The sequence below is a fragment of the Muntiacus reevesi genome, chromosome 6, assembly GCF_963930625.1.
Source record: "Muntiacus reevesi chromosome 6, mMunRee1.1, whole genome shotgun sequence".
Classification (NCBI taxonomy): domain Eukaryota; kingdom Metazoa; phylum Chordata; class Mammalia; order Artiodactyla; family Cervidae; genus Muntiacus; species Muntiacus reevesi.
In genome coordinates, this window is record NC_089254.1 from 93456492 (window position 1) to 93482940 (window position 26449).

General features: G+C 38.8%; 1 protein-coding gene and 1 non-coding gene across 6 annotated transcripts in view; one reads left to right on the forward strand and one right to left on the reverse strand.

Annotated features, from left to right (window-relative positions):
- Positions 1–26449, forward strand: part of CALD1 (caldesmon 1) — a 202601-nt gene that overhangs the window by 16544 nt on the left and 159608 nt on the right. The window lies entirely within an intron of this gene.
- LOC136171346 (U6 spliceosomal RNA) lies at positions 6102–6208 on the reverse strand. The gene has a single exon (XR_010663870.1). It is a non-coding gene; the product is annotated as a U6 spliceosomal RNA (small nuclear RNA).

Genomic DNA, 26449 nt, shown 5'->3' on the forward strand with positions numbered 1-26449 from the left:
CTTTTATATGCCATAACTTTCCATATTTCTGCTTTTAGTTACGCTGTTAAAACAGTCTTACCATTGGGAATAGTTTCTAGTTTGCTAATTCTTTTTCCTGAGAGCATGTGCAATGAAGTTTAAGTTTTTGCTATCTTGGTTCTTGTGTTTTGTGGGTACCTCAGATTCCAAGTGGGTGGTCTCACAGAAAAGTGGCCTTGTTGCCTGCTTCATGTCTATAGCTGATAACCTGTGTGGCTTTGAACAGACTTCTTTGCCTCAGGCTTCCTGATTATAAAACTCACAATACCCTTTTTCCTTCTCTGCAAACCCAGGTAGGGAGCAGTGAGATCTTAAACATAAAGGCACTTTATGTAGTAAAGTATCTTTAGGACAGTTTTCTTTTTTTTTTTTTTTTTGAAATATGAAGACTTTTGCTGGTTGGTTTTCTGGGAAGATATAAGTCATATTGAATACATTATTAAAGAAAACTCTAGATTGTAAGTTCAGAATTTGAAGTTTCCAAAAATTATGCCATGCCTGACAGCTTCTGCTTTCTCTTTCTGGAGTAAGCTGCCCCACCCCTGGTTCAGCCTTTCCTTCTCTTTCCCCCACCCCTTCCCCCCCCCCCCCCACCTTTTTTTTCCTTTTTAAGGCTTCTGGGACAAGCACATTCCTTTACATCCTTGCCCTAAAAAGCAGTATTGACCAGCATCTTGTTTGGAGACAATCTGAAACACCAAGGTCCTGAAAAAGGATGGCTAAGACAAACTACCATCCAATTTGAGCTTTTTCTCTAATGTAGTCAGAAAAGTTTTTTTGCAAGCTTTTCTGAAACCAAAGCACAAAATAAACAGTTGCGGATCTTAGAATCTTTGTCACCCTCTGATTCGCTAAAATTGTCTTCATTAGCATTTAAATGTCTGACACATGAGATCACATATATGAAAGTGCTGTGCTTTGTAATGTCTGTGATTATAGCATCTATGGCCAAATATGTTAAAGTTTAAAAATGCTCTAGGAACCTAAGGAGAAGAGTAGAAGAAAAGCAAGTTTGATCCAAGCAAGAGTGCTTGGGCCCAGCTTGCGCAAGCAGTCCTATGGGTGGGTCATGCTGTTTATTATTTTTAAACTAAAATTTTATTTTAGAATAATAATTTGTAGATTTATAGAAGAGTTGCAGGACATTGCAGAGTTCTCATATACCCACACCCAATATCCTCTGTTGTTAACATTGCTGTGCATATGTGTCACAGCAAATGAGTCATTATCTTTAACATAATTATTAACAACACTCCATAAGGGCTCAGATGGTAAAGAATCTGCCTGAAATGCAGGAGACCCGGGTTTGATCCCTGGGTCAGGAAAATCCCCTGGAGAAGGGAATGGCTACCCATTCCAGTATTCTTGCCTGGAGAATCCCATGGACAGAGGAACCTGGTAGGTTACATAGTTCATGGGGTCACAAAGAGTCGGACAGGACTGAGCAACCGACTCTTTCACTTTTATACTTTATTTGGATCACCTTAGATTGTGCCTAGTATTCTTGGCTTAATTTTTAAGCCCCTTAAAACAGAATTGTGCTTTACATACTAAAAGTTTTATATGTACGTCATTAGAGATATGGTTGGAGCATTATTGCAGGTATGAAGATTGTGTAATCCCCCGAGGACTTTCCACCTGAATACCCAAATACTCCTCTGGATTCTGGTTTGTTTCCCTTGAGGCTGATGGCAGGTTCCTCAGCCTGCTCTACCTTGATGCCAGATTCTGGAACCCCCTCGCTGCTTTACTGAGATGGGTCATCCCAAACAAATGGTAACATCCAGCAATGCCTCCCACTCTCACTTTACAGTTTTAGGCAGAAGTATTAGAGTGAAAGCGTTTATTTATCTGGCTGTTCAACTCCTGACACTCTGCTCTGAGCTGCATCCTATCACAGTTATTTGTAAGAGCTTCAATACTAACAAAGGCAAGAAAGACGATCCATGATCCCCCAAACCTTGGCATCTATAGGTTTTAGCCAATTTCAAAACACCACAACTTTTTTTTTTTTTTTTAAAAAAAAACCTATTACTAAAACATAAATTATGGAGGGACTTGCCTTATAGCAGTTATCTCAGTACCAGTCTTCCTTATACTGAGCTTCCAAACTTTCTCTGAAATATGAGTTAGCAGTAGATAATAGTAGAAAGAATTAGCAGTAGATAATAGCAGAAAGAATCCATTTAATTCTGCCTTTGAGCCACTTGATGATGTCAGGCAGGTGACTCAACCTTTCGGTTGTCAGTTTTTGTAATGAAGAGGTTGTACTAGATGTGGTCTCTCCTAGCTCTAATGCCCCGTGGATCATTGGCTTTATGACTTCCCCTCAAGAGGCTTGTTATTGTCCTTTCTATCAGGAAATCTAATGTTGTACTTTTATTGGCAAATCATCTTAAAGGGAGAATAACAGCTAATTTGGGCTTCCCTGGTGGCTTAGCAGTGAAGAATTTGCCTGCAATGCAGGAGACTTCCAGGAGATGCAGGTTCAATCCCAGGGTTTAGAGAATCCCTTGAAGAAGGAAATGGCAACCCACTCCAGTATTCTTGCCTGGGAAATCCCATGAACAGAGGACCCTGGCAGGCTACAATCCTTGGGGTCGCAAAGATCAGACACGATCGTGCGAGTAAACAACAACAACAACAAAAAGCTAAATTAGGTCAAACAGTCATTAGAAATCAGTTGCATTCAAGGTAGCCAGGCTTTCTTTTTTCTTTTTTTTTATAACAGTTTGTTTTTAAAGTAGATTTTGTGGAGATGTAACACAGGCAATGAAAACAATAAAAATGAAAATACATATTGAGAAAGGTAACCTCTTGTTATATTCTTATCAAAAAAATTAATTGAAGGAATCTACATATCAGTGAGTGAAAGTGATAGTCTTGACTCAAAGATAGTTCTTAAAACCTCCTGATAATAACATTATCATCACTGAGTTTGTTATCTATGTGTAAATAAAGCTGGTAAGAGACACCTTCCATAAAAGAAATGATTGAACTGACTCTCAAATAGGAAGACATCAAAGTCAAGAAAGAGAGTAAAAGCTAAAGCCATGGAGTGGAAATGGTTACTGGGTTTAGCCATCTGCTTTGGTCTTTCCTGTTCCACATGTAGCTATATAGTTTACATAAAAATATCTCTCCAGAGGATCAGAAAGAACAGATTTATGGAACCAGATGTGAGTTAGCATTTCTACAGGTGTGGCTCTGCAGCTGAAAGAACATGTTGTACCAGGGATGGAGTTTCTTATTATGTAATCAATATAAATTACCTCTAGACTTTTACAGAGGTTGATAAAGCAAACATGTGTCATTTGGACTGGCCTTCTGATATATAAAGAGAACCTGCTCTACTTGGGGCACAACGTGAAAAAATGCACCATTTAGTATTTATGAAAGACTTGGTAGCAAATGGCATCACAGTGATCAGGCAAAGTCGTTACAGTTTGCACCCAGAGGGAATAGCTGGTGAATAGATGGAAATAGTGTATATGTGTTTTTCTTCATCAGGAAAGACAAGGAACAGGTCATAAATATTTATGACATTTTTCAGCATCTGATAGTAAAGGGCCAAGAGAATGAAAATGATTAGAGGACTGGGGAAAAGAAAAACAGAACATGAGAAAAGATGAAAAATTAAACTAAAGAAGCACATATCCTGCTTAAATGATACATAAAGTCAGGACTATTTAAAAAAATTAACTTGGTAAATCACAGAGCACTTTAACAATTGCACACAAAAAGAGGATTTGAAAATTTTAGACAGTGAGAGTAAAAATGTTGCTGGCTAATTAACTTTGGTCACTAGATTAACACAAATGTTTTGATTCTTTAAAAAAACTGGGTGCTTTTATGTTAGATTATCTAATGAAACAAAAGTGAATATTCTGACACTTCTCATTTGCTTGAAACTTTTTTGATTGAGTTTAATTGTATTTTTCAAATATCTTATATACTTATTAATTTTTTTAGTTTCTTAATCTGTTAATTACTAAGAGAGCTGTGACTGTGAATTTGCCTACTTCTACTTGTAAAACTTGTCATTATTATGGTTCACATGTTTTAAAGCTCTGTTATCAATACATATATGTTCGTGATTTTTAAATCTTTCTGATGGAGTATTCTTTTCATCATTAATTCACCTTAAATTCTACTGTGCCTGCTATTAATATTGCTGCAATGCCTTTCTTTCTATGGTTATTTACTTATTAAATAAATTCTAAACCTTTCACATCAGTATTCCTTTGTGAAATAAAAATTTAAAACATTTAAAAAATAAAAATAAAGTGACTCTTTCGTAAATGGCATATAGTGAAAGAAAGTGAAGTCACTCACTTGTGTCCGAGTCTTTGTGACCCCATAGACTGTAACCGACCAGGCTCCTCGGTCCATGGGATTTTCCAGGCACAGGTACTGGAGTGGATTCCCGTTTCACAAATTCTAAATATCCTCAAAGATTTTTATCATTTGATGTATAAGTTCATTTGTTATGATTCATGATATACAGACTGATTGAAAATTTGGAAACATAGGACGAACTTAATTTTTTTTAAGACATTTATTTATTGGCTGTGATAGGTCTTCACTGCCACACCAGGCTTTCTCTATTTGCAGCAAGTAGGGTCTACTCTTCATTGGGGTGTGCAGGCTTCTCCCTGCGGAGGCTTCTCTTGTTGCAGAGCACAGCCTCTAGGAGCAGACCTCAGTAGTTGCAGCACTCAGGCTCAGTAGTTAAGGCTCTCGGGCTTAGTTGCTCTGCAGCAATTGGCATCAAACCAGTATCTCTTGCATTGCAAGATGGATTCTTCAACACTGGACCACTAGGGAAGCCCTCAGACTTAATTTTAAATAGTAAATTAGCTACATTTTAACATAATTTGCTCAATATATTTTTCTTCAAGCTTCAGAAAGCATTTCAAGTGAAGTGTCTCTAAATTTAAAGCAATGGGACCAATTATTAATCTTAAAAAAAAAAAAGTATATACACTATTTTCCTTGAGTTTTCAGAATTGTTAGACCTTCTGTAGTACGTTTATTATATAAGACATATTGCACGTATTATTTGAAAACGGAACTAACCTGCTGTATAAGCATGCCAAATCCTTATCTGCTATAGCAGAAAGTTAACGGATAATCTCTATTACTAATAAGACTACCAAAATCAAAACAGTTTGATATTGGTGTAAGAATTAACAAACAGATCTATGAAACAGAAGAGAAACTACTGTCAGAAATAGACATCATATTCCCCATTTTTCTAATATTATTACTGTATAAATATTGCTCCTAGCTGATCACATAGTATATATTAATACTATTATTACTTTTTATTTCTTATATTATTAGCTTCCTTCTCCCAACTCTCATAATTTAATAGTTACTATGTTTCTTTTACCTGCTTAACTTTATATCATTAATGCAAACATCAAACTCTTCAATACAGTCAAATACATCAGGTAAATTGACATTTTTTTTTCTTTAAAGGTATCCTTTTTGGAAACTGCTTAGAATTTTTCTAGGTTTGTTGCACAGCTAGCTGTTCTAAATCTTTACTTCACAGTCATCTTAGGAATTTCCTTCCTAGGATTGAAAGGAATTTCCTTTGCATGTGGGTTGAAATTTGAATCCTGTTCCCTGAATCCCATTCTTTCTCTTTCTTTAATACCCTGATTTGATGGAGAAGATCATCTAGGATCTTCCTGAACATGGATGCAGAGGAGAAGAACAAATTTTAGTGTCTTTCGTTTATCTTACACTTGGTTGATTATTTGCTTACACATGGAATTCTAGGCTGAAAATTATTTATTTTCCCTAGAACTTCTCAAAGTATGCCTACATTGTCTTCTAGACTCCAATGTTGATTTTTCACATCTGATGCCATTTTGAAGGCTGAACATTTGTATGTTGCCTGATTTTTTTTCCTTGGTGGAAACATTTAAGATCTTTTTATTTTTAATATTCTGAAATTTTATGACAATGTACCCTGGTATTATTAGGATTTTTATTCATTCTTTTGAATACTTAGTGCACCTGTTTTTTTTGTTTTTTTTTTTTTTTTCAGTGTTTAAACTTTTATTTCACAAAATATGGAACGCTTCACGAATTTGCGTGTCATCCTTGCGCAGGGGCCATGCTAATCTTCTCTGTATCGTTCCAATTTTAGTATATGTGCTGCCGAAGCAAGCACAGTGCACCTGTTGAATCTAGAAAAACACATCTTTTAGTTTGGGGAAATTTTCTTATATCATTTTGGTGGCAATTTCCTTCTCATTCATTTTCCATGTTCTCAGGAGAACTCGATCATATCTTATACACTTATCCTCTGATTTTATATTTTCTCAGATCTTTTTTAGATCTTATTCTAAAGGTTTCCTTTAGAGGTTTCCTTAATTTTGGCTTTATATTCCTTGTTTTTAACCATAATACTTTGAATTTCCAAGAATTCTTTGCTTGGTCTTATTGTTTTGAATGTTCCTTTTTGTAACATACTGATTTTTTTCAGAGATACAATGGTTCTCCCATCTTCTTGAAAATATCATTTATGCTTTTAAGTGTTTTTCTCTTCCTGTCTCATCCGTGTTTCCTCTGTGTTTCTATATTTTGTTGTTTGTGCTGGCTTCTGTCTTTAATTCCTTCCTAAAAATACTGGTGATCCTTGACTGGATGTCCATATTTAGAAGTGAGACAATAAAATACCAATGAAGCTGTAAGTACGGGGCACTCTTAGGCCCCCTGGCATATATTGCACCAATTATTTTTCAATGAACAATCACCAAATGCCTATATCTCTAGATTCTTTTCCTTGAACAAGTTTATGCCAAGAAGACTTTCACAATCTCCTGCTGGTACTCATAAGCACAGCTCTAGCAGTTTGAGATGTTTTAAGGCCTGGATTGTGGAGGCACCCCCACAGGATGGTTTCCCGTTTGCCTTCACTAGTCTCTGTCAATTTCACTGGTTTTTAGATCATGTGTCTCTTTTGTTTCTGGGCTGGAAGTTTTAAGTGGGAAGTTCAGATTTGGATCCCATTCCCTTACACAGAAAGAGGTCTTCTCTGTTTCAGTCCAGGGTTTGACTCTTGCTGACAGATTGCTTCCCCATTAGTGAGTTATCTTAGGTGGAGTATTCCTGTTCTCGTTCATAGATGGAGCACCATCTTCCTAGTCTTGGCTTTATACTTAGGTATAGTTTTTCTGTCATGTTAACAATGAAATCTGCCACACCTTCAGTAAAGGCTAACCTCTTTGTCTTTGAATTCCCTCTGGATTCTGTAGCTTATAAGTGTTCCCCTCTTGCTGTCAGCCTCATTTGTTGTTGCTTAGTTGCTAAGTCATGTACAGCTCTTTGAGACCCCATGGACTGCAGCGTGCCACTTCCCTGCCCTCTACCATCTCCCACAGTTTGCTCAAGTTCATGTCCATTGAGACTATGATGCTATCTAACCATCTCAACCTCATTTAAATGTTTCTAAATGCTTTTCTGCAACATTTATGTGTTTGGAGCATAGTAGGAACACTTCTTGAATCTGCTTAGTCTACCATGTTGAGCAGAAATAGAAAATAATTGATTCAAAAGATTTATCTCTTAGAACTCTGAGTAAGTTATAATGTATACATTTGTTTTTGTGTATGTTATCAATCCTTGGTCATTAATTTTATCTGCAAAAAGTTTTCTCGATATAGTTTTTATAGTACTTGTTTTTCTGTATGTATCAGTTAGTTAAGTCACTAAAGAAACTAGTAATTTGGGGATACTGGTCTAAGGCACATTTTTTATCTGGTAGCTTTTTTCTTCTTTTTTTCTTCCTTTAAAGTCTGACTCCCCAAAAGTAGATCTGATAGATGAAACTAAATTCTTTGGAATATCTTGATAATCTTTGTTGCCTTTTTTTAAGTTTCAAATTTTTACCTATTTCTTCATTCAGTCCGCATTATTATTAATAATTGAGGAAAATTAAGTTAACCTATTGGAGATTTAGCCTTGAATATCTTTTAAAAGGAAATTTGTTGCCTCCTCTGAGATATCTGTGATGGGAGGAAGATACTCAGAAAGTTAACCTTTTGTGTTTGTGTGTAGGTAGAGAATTGTTATGGGCTTCCCTGGTGGCTCAGATGGTAAGGAATCCGCCTGCAAGGCAAGAGACCTGGGTTCAATCCCTGGTCAGGAAGATGCTCTGGAGAAGGGAATGGCTACCCACTCCAGTATTCTTGCTTGGGGAATTCCATGGATAGACGAAGCTGGAGGGCTACAGTCCATGGAGTTTCAAAGAGTTGGACATGACTAAACAACTAACACTTTCACTTTTCAAAAAACAGTCATGATGGTAGGAAAAGCTAGTTCCTACTCCTATTTATGTTTTTCCATGCTCAACTTCTTAAACAGAGATGATTCTCCTAATGGGAGAAATATAAACCTTGCACCTTGAGAATCATAAAGAATATGAGATCTGGAGACGTCTAATTGCATACATATTTAAACATTAACCTAACTATAGAAAATTCTTTCTGTGATAGAATGACTGGTTTATTAAGAAGTCTCAAATCACTGGGTGTATAAAGACAACATGGTTTTATGGTTTGTTTTTTTTTTTTTATTAGTACCTTTAACTGTTCTGTTTCAAACTTTCTTTTATCATAGAGTAGAGGAGTCCCTTAAGTACATCTCCGCCCAGCATCCAAACTCAAGAAAGATAAATGTTTATTTTAAAATTTCAATCTCATCTCTTATTTGATTCAAAGCTCTGCTCCCACCTCTATTCCCAGGATAGTCTTGTGGCTTAGAGTTGTATAGCTGAGGCTCTTCCAAAACTCCCCCTGCCCCTCTTTCATCAAGGTGAATAACTCTGGAATTCTGGGGGGTTGGGAGAGGAGAGAAGGAGGAAGACGTCTCTACTGGACTTCCACAATACTGGTTGTTGTAAAAACACCCACTCTAATTTGCCTGGCTCTTTATGGTTAATGTCAGTAGTCTCTAATTATCAGATACAGTCACTGCTTCCTCTCAGATAACCTGCCAGATAACCAGCTATGTTACAATGGAAATGAGGCTCAGAAGCTAAGTTCTGTACCCATGCAAACATTCATTAGCCAGTAGGAACAGAAACAACTAGAAAATCTGTTCTGTAGACTTGGAGACGCTCTCACTTTGTCCTTTTAAGTGCTCTGACAAACACCTTTTACAAAAGGTTTACTCCCTGGCAAGGATTACAATATTCTGATGACAGCATCAGTTTTCCTTCCACCCAGGTCCAAATTTTTAAATGGGCGTATTTGAAGCCCAAATAGGATCCTAGAGTTATGGCACTTCTCCAATGCAGGGCTTGCCAGATTCTTAATTGCTATACACACTAGGATGAGATGCATGAACAAGTCTTTCTAGGCAAATCAATCATATATATTGAACCCCCAACTCATTTGCCAAATGAAAAGCTATTTCTGCATCCTTTATGCTAATTCATAGGCTTCTTAGGTATGTATTTAGATAATGGTATTTTGGGCTTCCCTATGGCTCAGCTGGTAAAGAATTCGCCTGCGATTCAGGAAACCTGGGTTCGATCACTGGATTGGGAAGATCCCCTGGAGAAGGGAACGACTACCCACTCCAGTATTCTAGTCTGGAGAATTCCATGGACTAGTCCATGGGGTCACAAAGAGTCGGAACGACTGAGCGACTTTCACTTTCACTTTCAGTGGTATTTTAGACATCAGGCTTATACACTTTATGTAGTGTATATTCCTAACTAGAGTCCTTCATATACTAATTAACAATAGTTCCTAGCATACAGGTTAGAGTTAATTTACACACACATGCATTTGTTGTTGTTCATTGCTTAGTCATGTCCAACTCTTCGAGACCCCATAGACTGCAGCATGCCAGGCTTCTCTGTCCTTCACCATCTCCCAGAGTTTGCTCAAACTCATATCCATTGAGTCGATGATGCCATCCAACCATTTCATCTCCTGTGTCCCCTTCTCCTCCTGCCTTCAGTCTTTCCCAGCATCAGGGTCTTTTCCAATGAGTCAGTTCTTTGCATCAGGTAGCCAGAGTACTGGAGCTTAAGCTTCAGCTCCAGTTCTTCCAATGAATATTCAGGGTTGATTTCCTTTAGGATTGACTGGTTTGATCTCCTTGCTGCTCAAGGGACTGTCAAGAGTCTACTCCAGCACCATAGTTTGAAGGCATCAATTCTTTGGCACTCAGCCTTTTTTATTCTCCAGCTCTCACACATATGTATAAATTACATTGAATACACTGAAGTATTTAAAAATAAAATTTCAACAGTGTAACATTGGTCATAACTCTGAACTAACTCTTTGAAAACCAGTAATGAGGGACTCATTCCGGAGGGATGAAAAAAAGTAGTTAAGGAGTCTAGGGTGGTGAGAAAATAGTACAACTAGGGGAAAGACTAACTTATAAAAAAATCTATGTTTACAAAGAAAATGATAGTAAGGCTAAAACCCATGAGGATAATATGTTCCTCCAAGCTTTCTACTTTTGAGCTAAAATTACCAATATGATTTATGTATAATGAGTCTATACTAAGTCGCTTCAGTCATGTACAACTCTTTGAGACCCTCTGGACTATAGCCCACCAGGCTCCTCTGACCATGGGATTCTCCATGCTAGAATACTAGAGTGGGTCGCCACGCCCACCTCCAGTGGATCTTCCACACCCAGGGTTTGAACCCGTGTTTCTTATGTCTCCTGCATTGGCAGGCAGGTTCTTTACCACTAGCACCGCCTGGGAAGGCCCTTATGTATAATAATGGGGGTGCAAATAATATTCTTACTACCAATAATGCTGCTAGCCTTTGACTGACATTGGTAATTAAACGTAGTGTTCTTTCTCATGGATTCAGAATTCTTTTTCAGTGCAGTATTCTAGGCAGCTGAGGCTGATAGATTAGAATTGACAGACAAGTGAGAACCTAGTGTAGGACAAAAGTCACAGGGTCTGTACAGTATATAAGACCTATAGGTAAAATTCTGAACCCCTTCAAGTTTTCATTTCCTCATCTGTAAAAAAAAAAAAAAAAAGGCAGGGCTGGATGTTATAAGAACTAAATGAAATAACATAAATAATTTAGCACAGAGCCTGTAGAGGTTCAATACATATTAGTTCCCCCCTCTTGTAACCTTGATTTTTTTTTTTTTATGAAGATGATAAATGTTACTTTCAGCTCATGTCTTTTCTATGAGAACAACACTTCCTCTAGAACAAAATGTACATTCGACATGGTACAGTTGTCTATATTTTGACTGTCAGTTTTAGTCATGTCTGTCATTTTTTATTTTCCAACATGAAAAGAAAGGTTTAGGATAGTAGTCACATTGGAAAACAAAGACAATAAGATTAAAATTCCTTCAAATCAGCTTTGGAGCCACAAAAATATTAATGCCTTGACAGCTTACTCACAATTGCAAGAGACTGTGAGCCAACATTTTGCTTTGTATCATAGAGGTGATGAGAACATATTTTCATTGCTAGAAAAAAAATTAAGCTATACAGACAGAAATGGGACATGAGAGCCAAATTCCACAAGAACACCCTCAAGTTTAAAGATTTTTTTTCCCCACAATTTGACAAAGTTTAGAAAACCAAAGACTATACACTTTTAAAGGATTCTTGGATAGCTTACAGATATAGTAAGGTCACCAAAACACTTAGCAGATATTGAATTTTAATAAAAGTACTTAATTTGATTAATATTAGTCTCAGAAATAGCATAAACTTAAAAATCAGAAATGCTTACTACAGTGAACATATTGTGACTAGTTGCCAGTTGTCTAATTAACCCAGCTGGCCTAATCCTGCATTTTCAAGGAACAGACAAATCCTGCCTGTGTGAAGAGAATCAAATGGTTGGAGATGGCAAATCTCCTCTGTGAATTATTCTCTGTTTTCTAGATTCTCAGTGTTTTCTAGATTTTTCCAGTTTCTGACACACCTCTGAATTGCCAGATTATGCCTGGTGAGGGTCTAGTCTCCCTTTCTCTGGTTGCTTATAATTATATTGGTTATAATTACCATGATTTATTTATAAGAATATGCACTATGAAAATGCTCTTGGTAGGATATTTGCATGTTGTTTTTCTAGTCATCAATATATTCTTGTATAAGCACCATAGGTCAAAAGTGTGCCCTCTGCAATGGCTTCATGGAGTGAGAGCTACAGTCTACAACCGATGATCTGACCATTAAGAAGATCAAACCATTGACTTCTTCATTCATACTCCTCTTTGTGGTGGCAGAAGGCCTTCTGTACCCATACCCAAGTGTATGCCAGTTTTTTAATTGGGTAGCAGTTTAATGGAACTCAAAGTTTTTCTGTGAGGTTTGCTCAGTTGGTCATTCTGTTCTCAACCTTTGTATTCTCAGTCTGAGTATACTTCCCATTCCCTTTCAGCTGACAGTGCAGCTGCTAGGTGTGTGTGGGCCAGACTCTTGGCATCTCCTGGACCAAAGAGGAATGACTAACCACCCAAGTTACACACATAATTTTCCAGAAACATGTCTATCAACACAAGCCATCAGCTAAGAAGAAAGTCTCTTGGTCCTTGGGTCCTTTTCCATTCACTCTCTATGGACTGAAAGTCAATAATCCATAGTTCAGCTCATGTACCACCACCTCCTTCTTGTCCCAGTCAGAGTGGATGGAGAAGTTTCCCACAATTTAAACCTCTATGTATTATATCTGACTGAAAGAATTAACTATTCTTTTCTCTCCACTTCACCATCAGGCAGGAACAATTTTCATTGATCTTTGTATATCCTGCCTTCAATTCCACTGTAAACTATAACTTCAAATCCAAAGTAGAGGATCAACAAATGCTGAATTGAATTCAGTTAATTGAAGATAGGAATGTTCACTGACACGATTAATACCTCTGATATTATTCTGTCTCCCTGGGGACTCAGAACTGGGCAGAAGGGTTGCCAAATACAATCAGAATTGGCTGGAGAGTTTTTTCAAACTCCGCGGGCTGATAGTGTGAATTGTGCTACTCAGGACATTCTGAAATTATCCTCACCCATTCCCCCACCAGCCCTCATCCTGGTTGAGAACCTTCAGAGAAGGCTCTCTAAGATTCACCATTCAGAACCTTCTATTTACTCCTATTCATTTTAATGAAAACTTCATAAAACTACCCATAGCTGTGTTTTCATCACATTTGAAGTTTAACTGACTGATAGCTTGGGCATGATGGAAATGCTTAGCTAGATTATCTTAAGTTACATTTAAACAAAACTACTTGCAAAAGATCTACTTCTTGGATGGGCTATTTTTAATGTTTCCTAAACAAGTTATTGTAGGTGGGCCAATTTTCCCTCTTTGCTTGTCACTTTAGAAGCCCATTTGGACATGTTCTATCCCCGATCTGGTTCTCTCACCCCACTGGCTACAGAATAGTGCGTTCTTGTTTGAAAGGGTCAAAACATTCAGAATCTGACATCCAAAATATGTGCTCTTTTCCCTTTTTTTTTTTTCCTTCTGGAGTCAAAACCCCTGAAGTATAAATCCTTTTTAAATGAAGAAAACAGTGCCAAAAGGAATGAAACATTTTTGGTCCCTCTCCAAAACAGAGAGATAGCACTGAAACAGGAAGTGGATGATTTAAATATCCACTCGGCATCTTGGCAACATATTTATGTTTGAGGGACTTAAGGTTAAAAGGTTTTAGTCTGGCCTGGGAACACTCTATCTTCCCTTAGGGTTTGGAGCTTTGGGGAAAACTTTTAAGCACTTATCAAATATTTGCAATTAGCCATTTTTTTCCGAGACCAGACTGTTACTAAGAATGTCACAGGACTGTGATACGTAGCATGCCACCATTACTCTCTTGCTTCTTATGATTATCTCTTTAGCCATCTAGGCTGGTATGGTATTTTCTATAAAGAAAGAAGAATGCCATCTTCAGTTCTGCTTCTCCCAAATCTGGAACTACACAGAAAGACTGAACAAGCAGAATACAAAATTGGGGTTCAATTGACTCTGTACCCCAGGGGCCACTGAAGGGCTCCATCCTCCAGGAAAATTTCCCTCTCCCCTATCTAAGCTCTATACCTGTCTGCTCTCACAGCACCACCTGTCCGTATCATTATCATTTATTTTCTTTCTCTTTTTTCTTTTTTCATTCTTTCATCCTTCCTTCTCTTCTTCTACCTCTCTTTCATTTCTCTTCTTTCTTCCATTTTATCCCCATTCTTTCAGGTAATGCCTTGTGGACCATTTGTTGAAGTTGGGATTTTATTCTGTGTAAATCAGGAAGCAATTAGAAAGTTTTAAGCAAAAGAGTGATGTGAACTGACTTAGCATTTACATCTGATTCCTGTGTTGAGAACAGACTCCCGTGGGAAGAGTGGGGCGGTGGGGAAGCTGATATAGCTCAAAGAGAATGATGGATTGTGTTAGAGTGGCAGTGATGGAGGCAATAAAAAGTGATCAGCTTCTGGTTATTTGTTTTGAACAGAGAGCCATCTTGATTTGCTAATGAATTGAAAAGTGAAAGAGAAACAGATAGTAAGTGGTATTCTGGAGACAGCTCATTAGAGTTCATGAGAACCAATAGCTAAATTTTTAGGAATTTTGTAAACCAGTTGTTAAGCACAAACTGTGTTCAGTTCAGTTCAGTTGCTCAGTCGTGTCCGACTCTTGTGACCCCATGAACCACAGCACACCAGGCCTCCCTACCCATCACCAACTCCTGGAGTCCACCCAAACCCATGTCCATCGAGTCAGTGATGCCATCCAACCATCTCATCCTCTGTCGTCCCCTTCTCCTCCTGCCCTCAATCTTTCCCAGCATCAGGGTCTTTTCCAATGAGTCAGCTCTTCGCATAAGGTGGCCAAAGTATTGAAGTTTCAGCTTCAACATCAGTCCTTTCAATGAACACCCAGGACTGATCTCTTTTAAGATGGACTGGTTGGATCTACTTGCAGTACAAGGAACTCTTAAGAGTCTTCTCCAACACCACAGTTCAAAAGCATCAATTCTTTGGCACTCAGCCTTCTTTATAGTCCAACTGTCACATCCATACATGACCACTGGAAAAACCATAGCCTTGACTAGACGGATCTTTGTTAGCAAAGTAATGTCTCTGCTTTTTAATATGCTGTCTAGTTTGATCATAATTTTCCTTCCAAGAAGTAAGCGTATTTTAATTTCATGGCTGCAATCACCATCTGCAGTGATTTTGGAGCCCAGAAAAATAAAGTCTGACACTGTGTCCACTGTTTCCCCATCTATTTGCCATGAAGTGATGGGACCGGATGCCATGATCTTAGTTTTCTGAATGTTGAGCTTTAAGTCAACTTTTTCACTCTCTCTTTCACTTTCATCAAGAGGCTCTTTAGTTCTTCTTCACTTTCTGCCATAAGGGTGGTGTTTTAATTATATAAACTTCTAATTAAAAATTGTATTAAAACAAAGGTAATGAATTAAAAAAAAAAAGCCTCATCATTTCCTAGTTATTTTACTACATTTTACAATTACCTAAGCTCTTGAAGTTATTTACATCTTTGGTTATCTGCATGGTGGAAATATTACATGATGAAGAGCGAGTATGCATCTCTTTGCAGCTTAGTATTCAGTGATGTGATCTGTGCTGCTAGAAATGCATAACTTTGGGAGTATTTATACACAGAAAGTTGGACCTTCTCCTACTGCCCACCCTGTTACAAAACTTCTTACATGTTTACCAGAAAATCATTGGAAAAAAGGAGTCAAAAATGAGCTCAAGGTTTTTAGTTTAAAAAATTGGAAGAAAGGAATTTTCATTTACTAGGTTCAGGAAAAATGTAGACATTGGGGCTTGGAAAACCATAGTTTGGTTTTGGACATTTTGAATTTAACATAACAACTATTCATCTGATTGGAATTGTTAAATAGGGTGTTGGATATACAAATCTGGGGTTCAGGGGAGAGGTCCTGGGTGAAGATGTTTTTGAGAGTCATCAGCACTTTCATGATATTTAATGCCAAGTGACAAGATGTGATCAGGGAAGTGAGTTAGATAGAGAAACACAATCTTAGGACAATTTCCAGGGTCCTCCAACTTTTAAAGATCAGAATGAAGGCCAGGAACCAGCCCAGGAGACCAAGAAGAATAGCTAATGGAAGTAGAAAGAGAACCAGGAAGGTGTGATGTGCTAGAAACCAAGGGAAGAAAGGACTTCCAAAGAGAGGAAGCAACCATGTCAAATGCTAATAGGCCAAGTAAAACAATGATCATTGGATTTAGCAACATAGAAATATTGATGATTCTAAAAGAAAAGTGGATAAAAAGCCTGATTCGCATGGATTTCAAGAGAAAATGGGAGGAAAAGAAGTAGAAACTGTGAGTAAAGGCAACTCTTTCCAGATTTTTAAAAAATTTTTTATTTTTTTATTTATTCATGTATTTATTTTTGACTGTTCTGTGTCATGTTACTGCACTTGGGCTTTTCCCTGGTTGAGGGGAGCTGGGGCTACTCTTTAATCGCAGTGCTCAGGCTTCTCACTGTGCTGGCTTCTATTGTTGCGAAGCTTGGCCTCTAGGGCTCACGGGCATCGTTAGTTGTGGCTCCCAGGCTCTAGGGCACAGGCTCAATAGTTGTGTCTGGGCTTAGCTGCTCCGCGGCACGTGGGGTCTTCATGGATCAGGGATCGAACCTGTGTCTCCTGCATTGGCAGGTGGATTCTTTACCACTGACCCACCAAGGAAGCCTCAGAATTTTTATTGACAAAGGAGCAGAGGATTGCAATAGTTTTTGAAGCATCACATGAGTTTAATAAAAGTTCTCTTTTCTTTTAAGATGAGGTATATTTAGGCATGTATGGTTGAAATAATTTGGTGGAGAAAAAATATTGATGATAAAGAAGAGAAGTTAGCAGTTGCTAAGTCAATGCCCTTGGGAAGGATTCAGCTATAGGTAGATTGGGAAATAGGATGGTGGGAACCTGTGACGTTTCCATCTGATCGCCTTCATTTTCTCAGTGAAATAGGAAGCAAGTTTATCAGCTAAGCTGGGAAGGGGAGAGGAGATTTGGGAGGTTTTAACAGAGGAGAGGATGTTTAGACTCAAGAAACATAGAACTGCCAGGTAGCACTAAGGATCCACTCAACATTAGTAGTAATGAATTTCAAATAAAACCAGTCAGCTTAGCTATGAATTTCCTCCAGCTGGGTTCAGCTGCCTTCCTGCTACATGGAAAGTAGTGTTTAGAGCGATGAATCATGGGGGTATCATCTGGGAAAGGAGGTGGGTGGCTGAGATATGTTGGAGAACAAGATCACTGGAAGAGAGGAGCTCAAGGAACTAGGAAGCCAGGTATTAGAAGGATCACATACATGAAATTTGAAATCACTGAGAATTTTGGCAGGTATCAAGTTGCAAAGAGTTATAACCAGGAGCTAAAATCTTCTAGAAATGAAGGGGAGTAATGCAGAAATCAGTAAATGACTGTAACAAGAACAGGTAATGGGTAGTATTTTTAGGGAGAAACGAGGGATGAAAAATGGCAAAGAGAAGAAAGGAGGATACCTCCTCCACCCCCAAGCTCTGTAATAAACGGGTGTGGATGACAGAAGGAGTGCAAATTGTAAAGGGATTTATGAAGCATGAAATTGGAGGGAGTAATTGAAGAGTTTGCAATATGGGGTCTTGGTTGATGACGGATTCTGAGTTCTAGAGAAATCAGGTAGGAGGGTGATATGGGATCAGAACAGGAGATGCATAGAGCCAGCTGGACTTGGAATATGGGTAATGTAGGAGGATCTGACAGTCTTGGGAGCCTTGCAGAACATAGTGCGTGTTACAGTCAGTCCTGATGGTCTCATGTACAGACTAGGACTACTGCTGAGAAGGGAGGGGTTTCTTTCCAGGAACATGCAGAATTCTGGGGCTTCTTTTTCTAGCCAACTTAGTGCTCAGTAGAGGCTTGTGGAGGGGTAGTTTACTAAGAGTGCTAAAGCTCTATAGGCCACCTCTACTCCTGCATAATATTTGTTCCTCTTTTTTAGCCCTTAGCTCACCAAGATTTAATACTGTTTTACTTTACAGTCTTCTGAAACACTAGAATTTCACTTGCCTATGTCTGTGTCCCTAGTCCTAGCATTCTCCTGTAATATGCTCAGGAGTATGAACAAGTGAATGAATGAATAAGGATTTGGAAGAACGGTAAATCTTTAAAGATCTAGTGTTGGAAAAAAACAAACAAGCAAAGCGAGAAGCAGTTTCTGCTCCCACAAAAGATCTTTCCTTAACAGACTTCTCCCTCCTGAATCTTGAACTCACTAGACTTGTTGACTCCCACTGGCGACCTTAGCCAAGCCCTTTACACTCTGTCTTTCTGACTAGATTGCATCATCCTCTGTAAACAGGTGTAACTCTAGTACATGAAGGGTTTTCCGGGTGGCACTAGTGATAAAGAACCCTCCTGCCAGTTCAGGAGACACGAGAGACATAGGTTCGATCCCTGGGTCGGGAAGGTCCCTGAAGAAGGGAATGGCAACCCACTCCAGTACTCTTGCCCAGAGAATCCCACGGAAAGAGGAGCCTGGGGGGCTATAGTCCTTGGAGTCACAAATAGTTGGACACAACTGAAGTGACAGCACACAGCCAAAACATGAATCTATTGACCAAGCTCCAACTTTCCTGATCCTGACCTACCTCACTACTTGCCAGATTCTGAGAGAGGGCTGTGAGCCCAAGTTTGCCCCTTCACTGGTGTGTTTAGGATGACCTGGTAAGCTACCTGGCCTCACTTTTGTGGCCCTCATAAGCAGCATCTGGGGACTTGCCTGGTGGTCCAGTGGTTAAGAGTCCACCTTGCAATGCAGGGATGCAGGTTCAATCCCTGGTTGGGGAACTCAGATCCTATATGCCACAGGGCAACTAAGTCAGCATGCCAAAACTAGAAAGTCCATGTGCTGCAACAGAAGACCCCACATGACACGATGAATATGCCACAGCTAAAATTCAATATAGCCAAATAAAATGTCTTTTAAAAACCAATGTCCGGCTGCATCCCCTCAACCCAAAGCAACAATTGCTTATGATTGCTCTTCATCCTTTAGTATACTTAGTTAATGGTGCCATCTTGTTTTGTAAGGAAACAGTAATTCTAATTAGTTTCAGGAGGCTTAGACTTGAGACCTCTTTAGGGAATAAGATGGGTGGGCTAGGGACTTTGATGTAGCTGATACCAACCTAAAATTTACTTATAAGATTTAAATTCTACATTTAGAATCGTCTTTCTGAGAATGATACTTACTTTCAATTAACCATATTTCTTGTCACACTGTGGTGAATCCTAAGATGATTACAGAGAAGGGCAAAGTCAGGGACTTTGAGATTGTTAGAATGGATGAAAGCTACATGATCAGACATATAACCATTGAGAACAGGATAAAATAGTATGTAGTTAAATGATAGAAGGCAGGGGTCAGACCCAGCCAGAGCAGGAGAAAGAGTTTAAATGGAAGTCATCATGATCTGATAAGACTACTCGGAGGAGATGGGGTTTCATCTGGGCCTTAAAGATCAAGCAGGAGTAAGACAGAGACAAAAATATGTCATATGGAGATATTTATATTAAAGCACAACAATACAGACATTATTGTGAGACTTCCTAGGGAGTTCACCGACCTGATGGCAGTGGAAGGTGAATATACAGCAGTAATGAAAGGTAAAGTTGAGTCCACAGCAGCAACTTCGGAATGGCCTCTCAGCTCTTCAGCTGTTGGGGGTGTAATTGCTCGACGCCTCAGCAGCTGCACTTTAAAGTCTGTGTTCTTGCTGAAACCACAGATCCCATGGAACCTCGCCGGGGATATTAAAGTAGGCTTGTTCCTGGGAGATGTGGGACTCCTCTGATGGGCAACTTGGTTTTGAGGACTACCCTAGGTCTTGACTGACTTCTTTATCAAGATTGGGGGTGGGGGAAGGACCATTTTTAAAGTCTTTATTGAATTGGTTACAATATTGTTTCTGCTATCTGTTTTGGTTTTTTGGCCATGAGGCACATGGGATTTTAGCTCTCTGACCAGGGATTGAACCCACATCCCCTGCATTGGAAGGTGAAGTCTTAACCACTGGACCACCACAGAAGTCCTTGCCTGACTTTCTCAGAACTGCTCTCTAATCAAAAACTATTCTTACCTACTCGCCTTCCTTCTCTCCCTCCTTCACGGAGCTGAGCCCTGCACCCCACTCTGTGTTTCTCTCAGTTTCTCCTGGTCCTTCACAATTACGAGCAGTGTTCCTCCAATCAGCTGCTCTGATCTGCACCAGCTCCTGCTGGGTCATCAATGTTGTTACCTGGTCTGAAGGAGTGACCAAACCAATGGTTTTTTTATGATTTTTTAAGGTTGAGGGAATGTTTAGGACTATGAGATCCCAGTCCCAGAGTTTTATTTTAACTTCTAGAAGCTGACAGGGTCTAGGGTTTTGACTAAGCTGAACACCTTTACTGATCTAGTTGGACTGAGAAATCTGGTGTTTGAACCAAATGCATGGAAAGTAGAGATCAAATGTGTGTTAGTCACTTGTGTGTGCATGTGTGTTCAGCCACTTCAGTTATGTCCAACTCTTTGAAACCCTATGGACTGCAGCCCGTCAGGCTCCTCTGTTCATGGAACTCTCCAGGCAAGAATACTGGAGTAGATAGCCATTCTCTTCTCCAGCGGATCTTCCCAACCCAAGGATCGAACTTGGGTCCCCTGCATTGCAGGCAGATTCTTTACCATCTGAGCTACTTGGGAAGCCCGAATACTTAACATTATCAATATATTCTCAAAAGTTTGTTTTTATCAAATAAAGCATTTAAAAAGATCTTTCCTCTAAAAAAGTCTATTAAAAAATCTAAGTGGTGTATATTCCTTTTGTGAATATCAGTTTCTTAAGAATCTTCCTTTTAATTGCAGTTATGTTAACCAGGGTCATTGAGTTGTGAATCCATCTAGTCTTCTCTTGACCACATCTAGAATACTAGTTTTGCTCATTGCTATTCTGTTTTCCTCCCAGCCTAGCTAAGGGTTTGGTAATTTAGTTCAGTTAGGTACTTTCCTTCCAGTTGCAATCTTCCTTCAGTCCTAATATTTTATTTTTCTGGAAAAGTGAAAGAGCTTATATGCACAAATATAGACTATAGAGTTTTAAAATAAAACAAAATGTTATATTAAATCAAGTGTTAACAGTATCTGGTTATTTGTGTATATCAAATCAGCAACTGTGTTCCCAGAAAAACTAGGTGAGGTTGAGGAACAGAAGGATCCTGCCATTACCTTCAGACTAAGAATCTCACAGCTTGTCAATTAACAACCTTTTATTGAAGGAAATTACTGGAGTTCTTGCATTTTCCAGTTAGTAATTTTCATATGCTAGAGAAAGTAGAACTTGACTAATTATATTTAGTTTGCATTTTAAAGGCTACTCCAAAATATTTAAAAGAGTTTAGGGGACTTCCCAGATGGTCCAGTGGTTAGGAATCCGTCTTGCAATGCAGAGGACATAGGTTTGATCCCTGGTCAGGGAACTAAGATCCCACATACCATGGGGGCAACTAAGCCCACAAGCCACGACTACTGAGCTCGAGCAAGGCAGCAAAAGATCCCTCACGCTGCAACTAAGACTCAAGGCAGCCAAATTAAGTTAATAAATTTCAAAAATAAATAAGTTTAGGATGCCATTCTCAGATCAGGCGTACATTCACAGCAACAGAACCGTTCCTGAACAGTCTCTATCCAGCCATTTTAAGCTAGCTGTGGGCCGTTTTGTATGCACTGTGCTTAGTTGTTCAGTTGGGTCCAACCCTTTGCGACCCCGTGGACTGTAGCCCACCAGGCCCCTTTGTCCATGGGGATTCTCCAGGCAAGAAACCTGGAGTGGGTTCAGTGAGTTTGGAAGATTTATGTTTATGTTACTGCTTTGACTGGACTGGCATTTTAGAAGACTTTTGGAGTCTCCAAATTAAAGGGTAAAATTTAGAGAGTAAGGACACTTTGGGCATTGATCATATGATCAATGTTTTCTGCCAAATACAAGTAAAGACAATTTCATTGGTTCCAGTGCAGGTCACATTTCATTAACAATCCCATGGATTTAGTAGGTGAGGTTTTACTGAATCAGACAGTAGAACAATGAAATTAATGATGAAATCCCTGATGAAATCTGTTTTCTTCCTGGCTTTAAAAATGATCATTTATCTGTTGTTTTTGAAACAGTGACTATTAGAGGTGTTGATTCATTGAGTTGGATTATTTATTGTAGAGAATGTTAATGTTATAAGCAGAGCAGTGAAGTGCTGTTTACATTTGCTAGGAAATCATGATTGTTTTGGTTTTATTTTTATTTTCATTTTTTATCACTAGTCTTATGTATGGTCAAAACTGTCAAGAGTGTACCTTAGGAGGAGTGTAAAGTAGACAAGCTTGCTGTCTACAGGACTAAGAGTTCCATTTAACAAACAGTTATAGTCTCAACAAACACGTACCTTCAGAAAGGACTATTTTCTTTGTTTGTGCTTTTTGACCACTGACATTTATTTTCATTTTTTAACTTTCTATTTTGAAATAATTATAGATTTGCAGGAAGTTGCAAAAATAGTACACAGAGGTCCTTAAGAACCCTTCACTCAGTCTTCCCCAGTGGTAGTATCTTATGTAACTACAGTACACTATCAAAACCCGAGAAATCAACTTTGGTACAACCTGCAGATCTTGTTCATGTAGGAAGGACTTTTCAAAACAAGAAATAATTCATAACAACCACATTGTCTTCTAAAACCTGACCTTCTTACAGGGAAGAACCTGAGTATTGTTTATGGAGCACTTCTCCACACTTTTCAGAGACAAACTCACCTGGAAGTGAACTTTTTAAAAAAACTACATTTCTTCTAAAATATTATCTTCACAAAGTCCAGCATGTTGAGAGCAGAACAAAGTTATTGTTTCTTTTCATGAAGTATACAAAAGCTAAATGGAAAAACCATATGGGAAGGTAGAAATCAGTTGGCACAAGGTACTTAGAAAGTTGAGTGAGGCAGGAATTCTCTTACTCGCTCCATTATATAAGAAGCCTTTCAAGACAGAGGATATTGTTTTTTTATTTCCCCATATAGGATTTGCCTGAAAAGTCACAGGTGTGTGGCAGCAAGATAGCAATTCTCAAACAATCGTTTTCCTCAGAGTAACCTTCAACTCACTGAGACAGAGTTTTCCCTTTTCCTCTTTTTCTTAGTTAACTCTTTTCAAGTTTGATCCACATATGTACAATATGCATATATTAGCGACTTAGCAGCATATATACATATATCAATCACAGTTTTTGTAGGAGGAGGCAAGTCACACACACACAAGTTGTTTGGTGTTGTTGTTTTTTTCATGGTGTACTTAAACTGGGCTTCCCAGGTGGCCCTAGTGATAAAGAACCCGCCGGCCAGCGCAGGAGACATAAGAGACACGGGTTTGATCTCTGGGTTGGGAAGATCCCCTGGAGAAGGGAATGGCAACCCACTCCAGTATTCTTGCCTGGAAAATCCCATGGACAGAGGAGCCTGGCAGGCTATAGTCCATTGGGTCACAAAGAGTCAGACACGACTGAAGTGACTTAGCACGCACACACACACACACACTTAAGCTATTTTGAGTGCACACACCCAAATATTCTGAGGTGAATACAGTGCTTTACTTGTTAAAATTTTTATTAGCAACAAGATATTATTGAGGTGTAAGTGACTTACCACTCTGTATAAGTTTAAGGCATACAGCATGAAGGTTTGATTTTCATGTGTAGATTGTGAAATACTTACCACACTAAATTGAGCTAACACTCATCTGTTCTTATAGATAAAATAGAAAGAAGAAAAGAATAAAGGGAAAAACAATTTCTCTTTGTGATGACAACTTACAGGATTTCCTCTCTTAACTTCCTATTAATATATATCATACAGCAGTATTAGCTATGTTGTATTCCTAGTACTTACTTATTTAACTAGAAGTTATTAGCAATGAATTTAGTTTTGTGGGATAAGGATGAAACACTGTAAATATGGAAGTACTACCTTAAAGTCAATGATAAGCCTGATACCATCTAGAATAGATCCAAGACTGATTTGAAGTTTCAGCTAGAATTTCATCAAGCATACTTTTTGTTTCTTAAGTCTTAATGCTGGTTGATAAAAGGAAAAGGAAACTGATTTCTGGTAACCAATTATCACAGAAGGCTTTCTGCTCAAAACATAGATGTATTTTATTCTTGGGTTCCTCTGTTTTTGAAGGGTTCAGTGTTTATTGGAGGAAGGTTTATGTCAATTATCTAATCAGAAGCAGACCCCAGGCTCTGCCAGAGATATTTTGGAATGTACGATCTACTTCAAAGGAAGGTTCCATGTGTCTGTACCCAGATGAACCCAATTTTTCATAGTGAAGACCAAGGTAATTAGATTTTCTTTTTCTGAGCAAAAATTATTTTTAGGTTAAATTTAATGGGTCATATTTCTCTGCTCAGTAAATCTTGCAATTATCACTCCTCTCTGGAAAATGTAACTGGATGGCCCACCAGTGTGCCAAGAGCTTCTGTGGGTCACCACGGAAGCAGGACAGATGGCAGCCACGCTCCAGGAAGCCCCTGAATGCAGTGTGAGGTTGGTGTCTGTGACACTCTCCAAGATCAAAACCAAGCCATCAGCTGATGGCAGTAGTCCACATGCCAACATTTTTGTTTGTTTGGAATGGAAAACGCTAGGGGGAAAAAGAGGAGACTGGATGCCAGGAGTGTGTGGTAGAGATTTTAACTATGTTCAGTCACTGGAGAAAATCTGAACTGACCACTCTAAATAGGGCCTTTCTTTGAAAGGAAAGGCAGTAAGTCCAGATCTAAATTCTAGACATATGTCTTCTTCTCCTGTCTCCTTTATAAGCTCTCTGACACTGTGCAAAGCAAGAGGGACTGAGAACAAGGAATCTGACCAGACAGAAGAGTGACCCCAGGTGAGGCCCAGGAGAAAGAACCAAGGCCCTAGCACGGAGAATATACTTGAGGCACAAATGATTCTCTCCGGGAAACTATAAAAGATTCTCCATGCCATTCCACACCCTCTAACTCCACTACCTTAAGTCTCAGCTTACGTGTCGCTTCCTCAGGAAAGGTTAACAGACTCATGTTTGGCTAACAGCCTTCTCTGTGCTCCGACAATGCGCAATTCTTTCTCTACAGCAAGATTATCACACTGTGTTGTGATATTTGATTTTCTTACCCCTAGTAGACCACAGACTTGAGGGGACTGGGACAATGTCTCTCATGTTTATAACTTTATTCTCAGTGCTCTTAGCACTGTATCTAGCACAGAGCAAATACTCACTATAAATGTGCTGTTTTGAGTCGGTGTAGTGAGGCCCAAGTGATATCCACACCCTTAATGTTTGGGATACTCAAGACTGCTTAACAAAAGTACTTGCATACCCTCAGAACCTCAATCCAGTCCAGTAGTGTTGAAATCATCTCTATAAAGTTTTGGAAAGTTCAGTCAACAGCTAAGAAGCCATTGTAAAATCACTGTAGAGCCCCACAATGACTGCACATAAAGCACATTGTTTTTATCATATTTATTGTTTTTTTAATCATAAAGTCCCTGTAGAGATGGAAAAAGGAGAAATAGCTTTAATTTCATAAGTGAAGAGAGTCAGACCTCATAGCAGAGAATTATCAACCAAGGTTATAAAAATTGATCAGCCTATTTGTGGCACCTCACAGACATGGCATCCCACAGTTCTGCATACTCTCGTTAACTGCCACTTGAATATCCCTCTGCCACCAGTGGCCAGTCTTTATTGCCCAATGGAAAGAAGAATTGTGGAACACTAATAATCCCCCAAAATAAAAGTTTCTGTTTCTCTAGTCGTCTTCCAAGTTTTAAAGAAAGGATTAAGATAGTCATGAAATATACCTGAAAAGATAACAGGAACTGAAATAACGGGTTTAGTGAAAATCAGACGTGGTCTTGTAATTTTGTTAATGTGCTTATTTTTCAGCCTTCTACACAGTTCAGTTTTGATTTTCATGAGAATTTGAATCTAAAAACTTTGAGTTTTCAAAACTCAAAACTTGAACTTTGAGTCATGTCTCTTTATATATATATATATGATAACCAGAAACTTCTAAGACGTAGTCTATGTGTAACTTCAGCCCATATTGATGAGAGTAGTTGAGTAGTCTGTTTACACTGAGTTAAGATTAAACTGACTGATCTGATGATTTTGACCCTGTGTAGATGAACAGTAGGACTTCCCAGTTAGCACCAGTGGTAAAGAAGCCTCCTGCCAATGCAGGAGACATAAGAGACGCAGGTTCCCTGGGTCGGGTAGATCCCCTGGAGGAGGCCATGGCAACCCGCTCCAGTTTTCTTGCCTGGAGAATCCCAGGAACAGAGGAGCCTGGTGGGC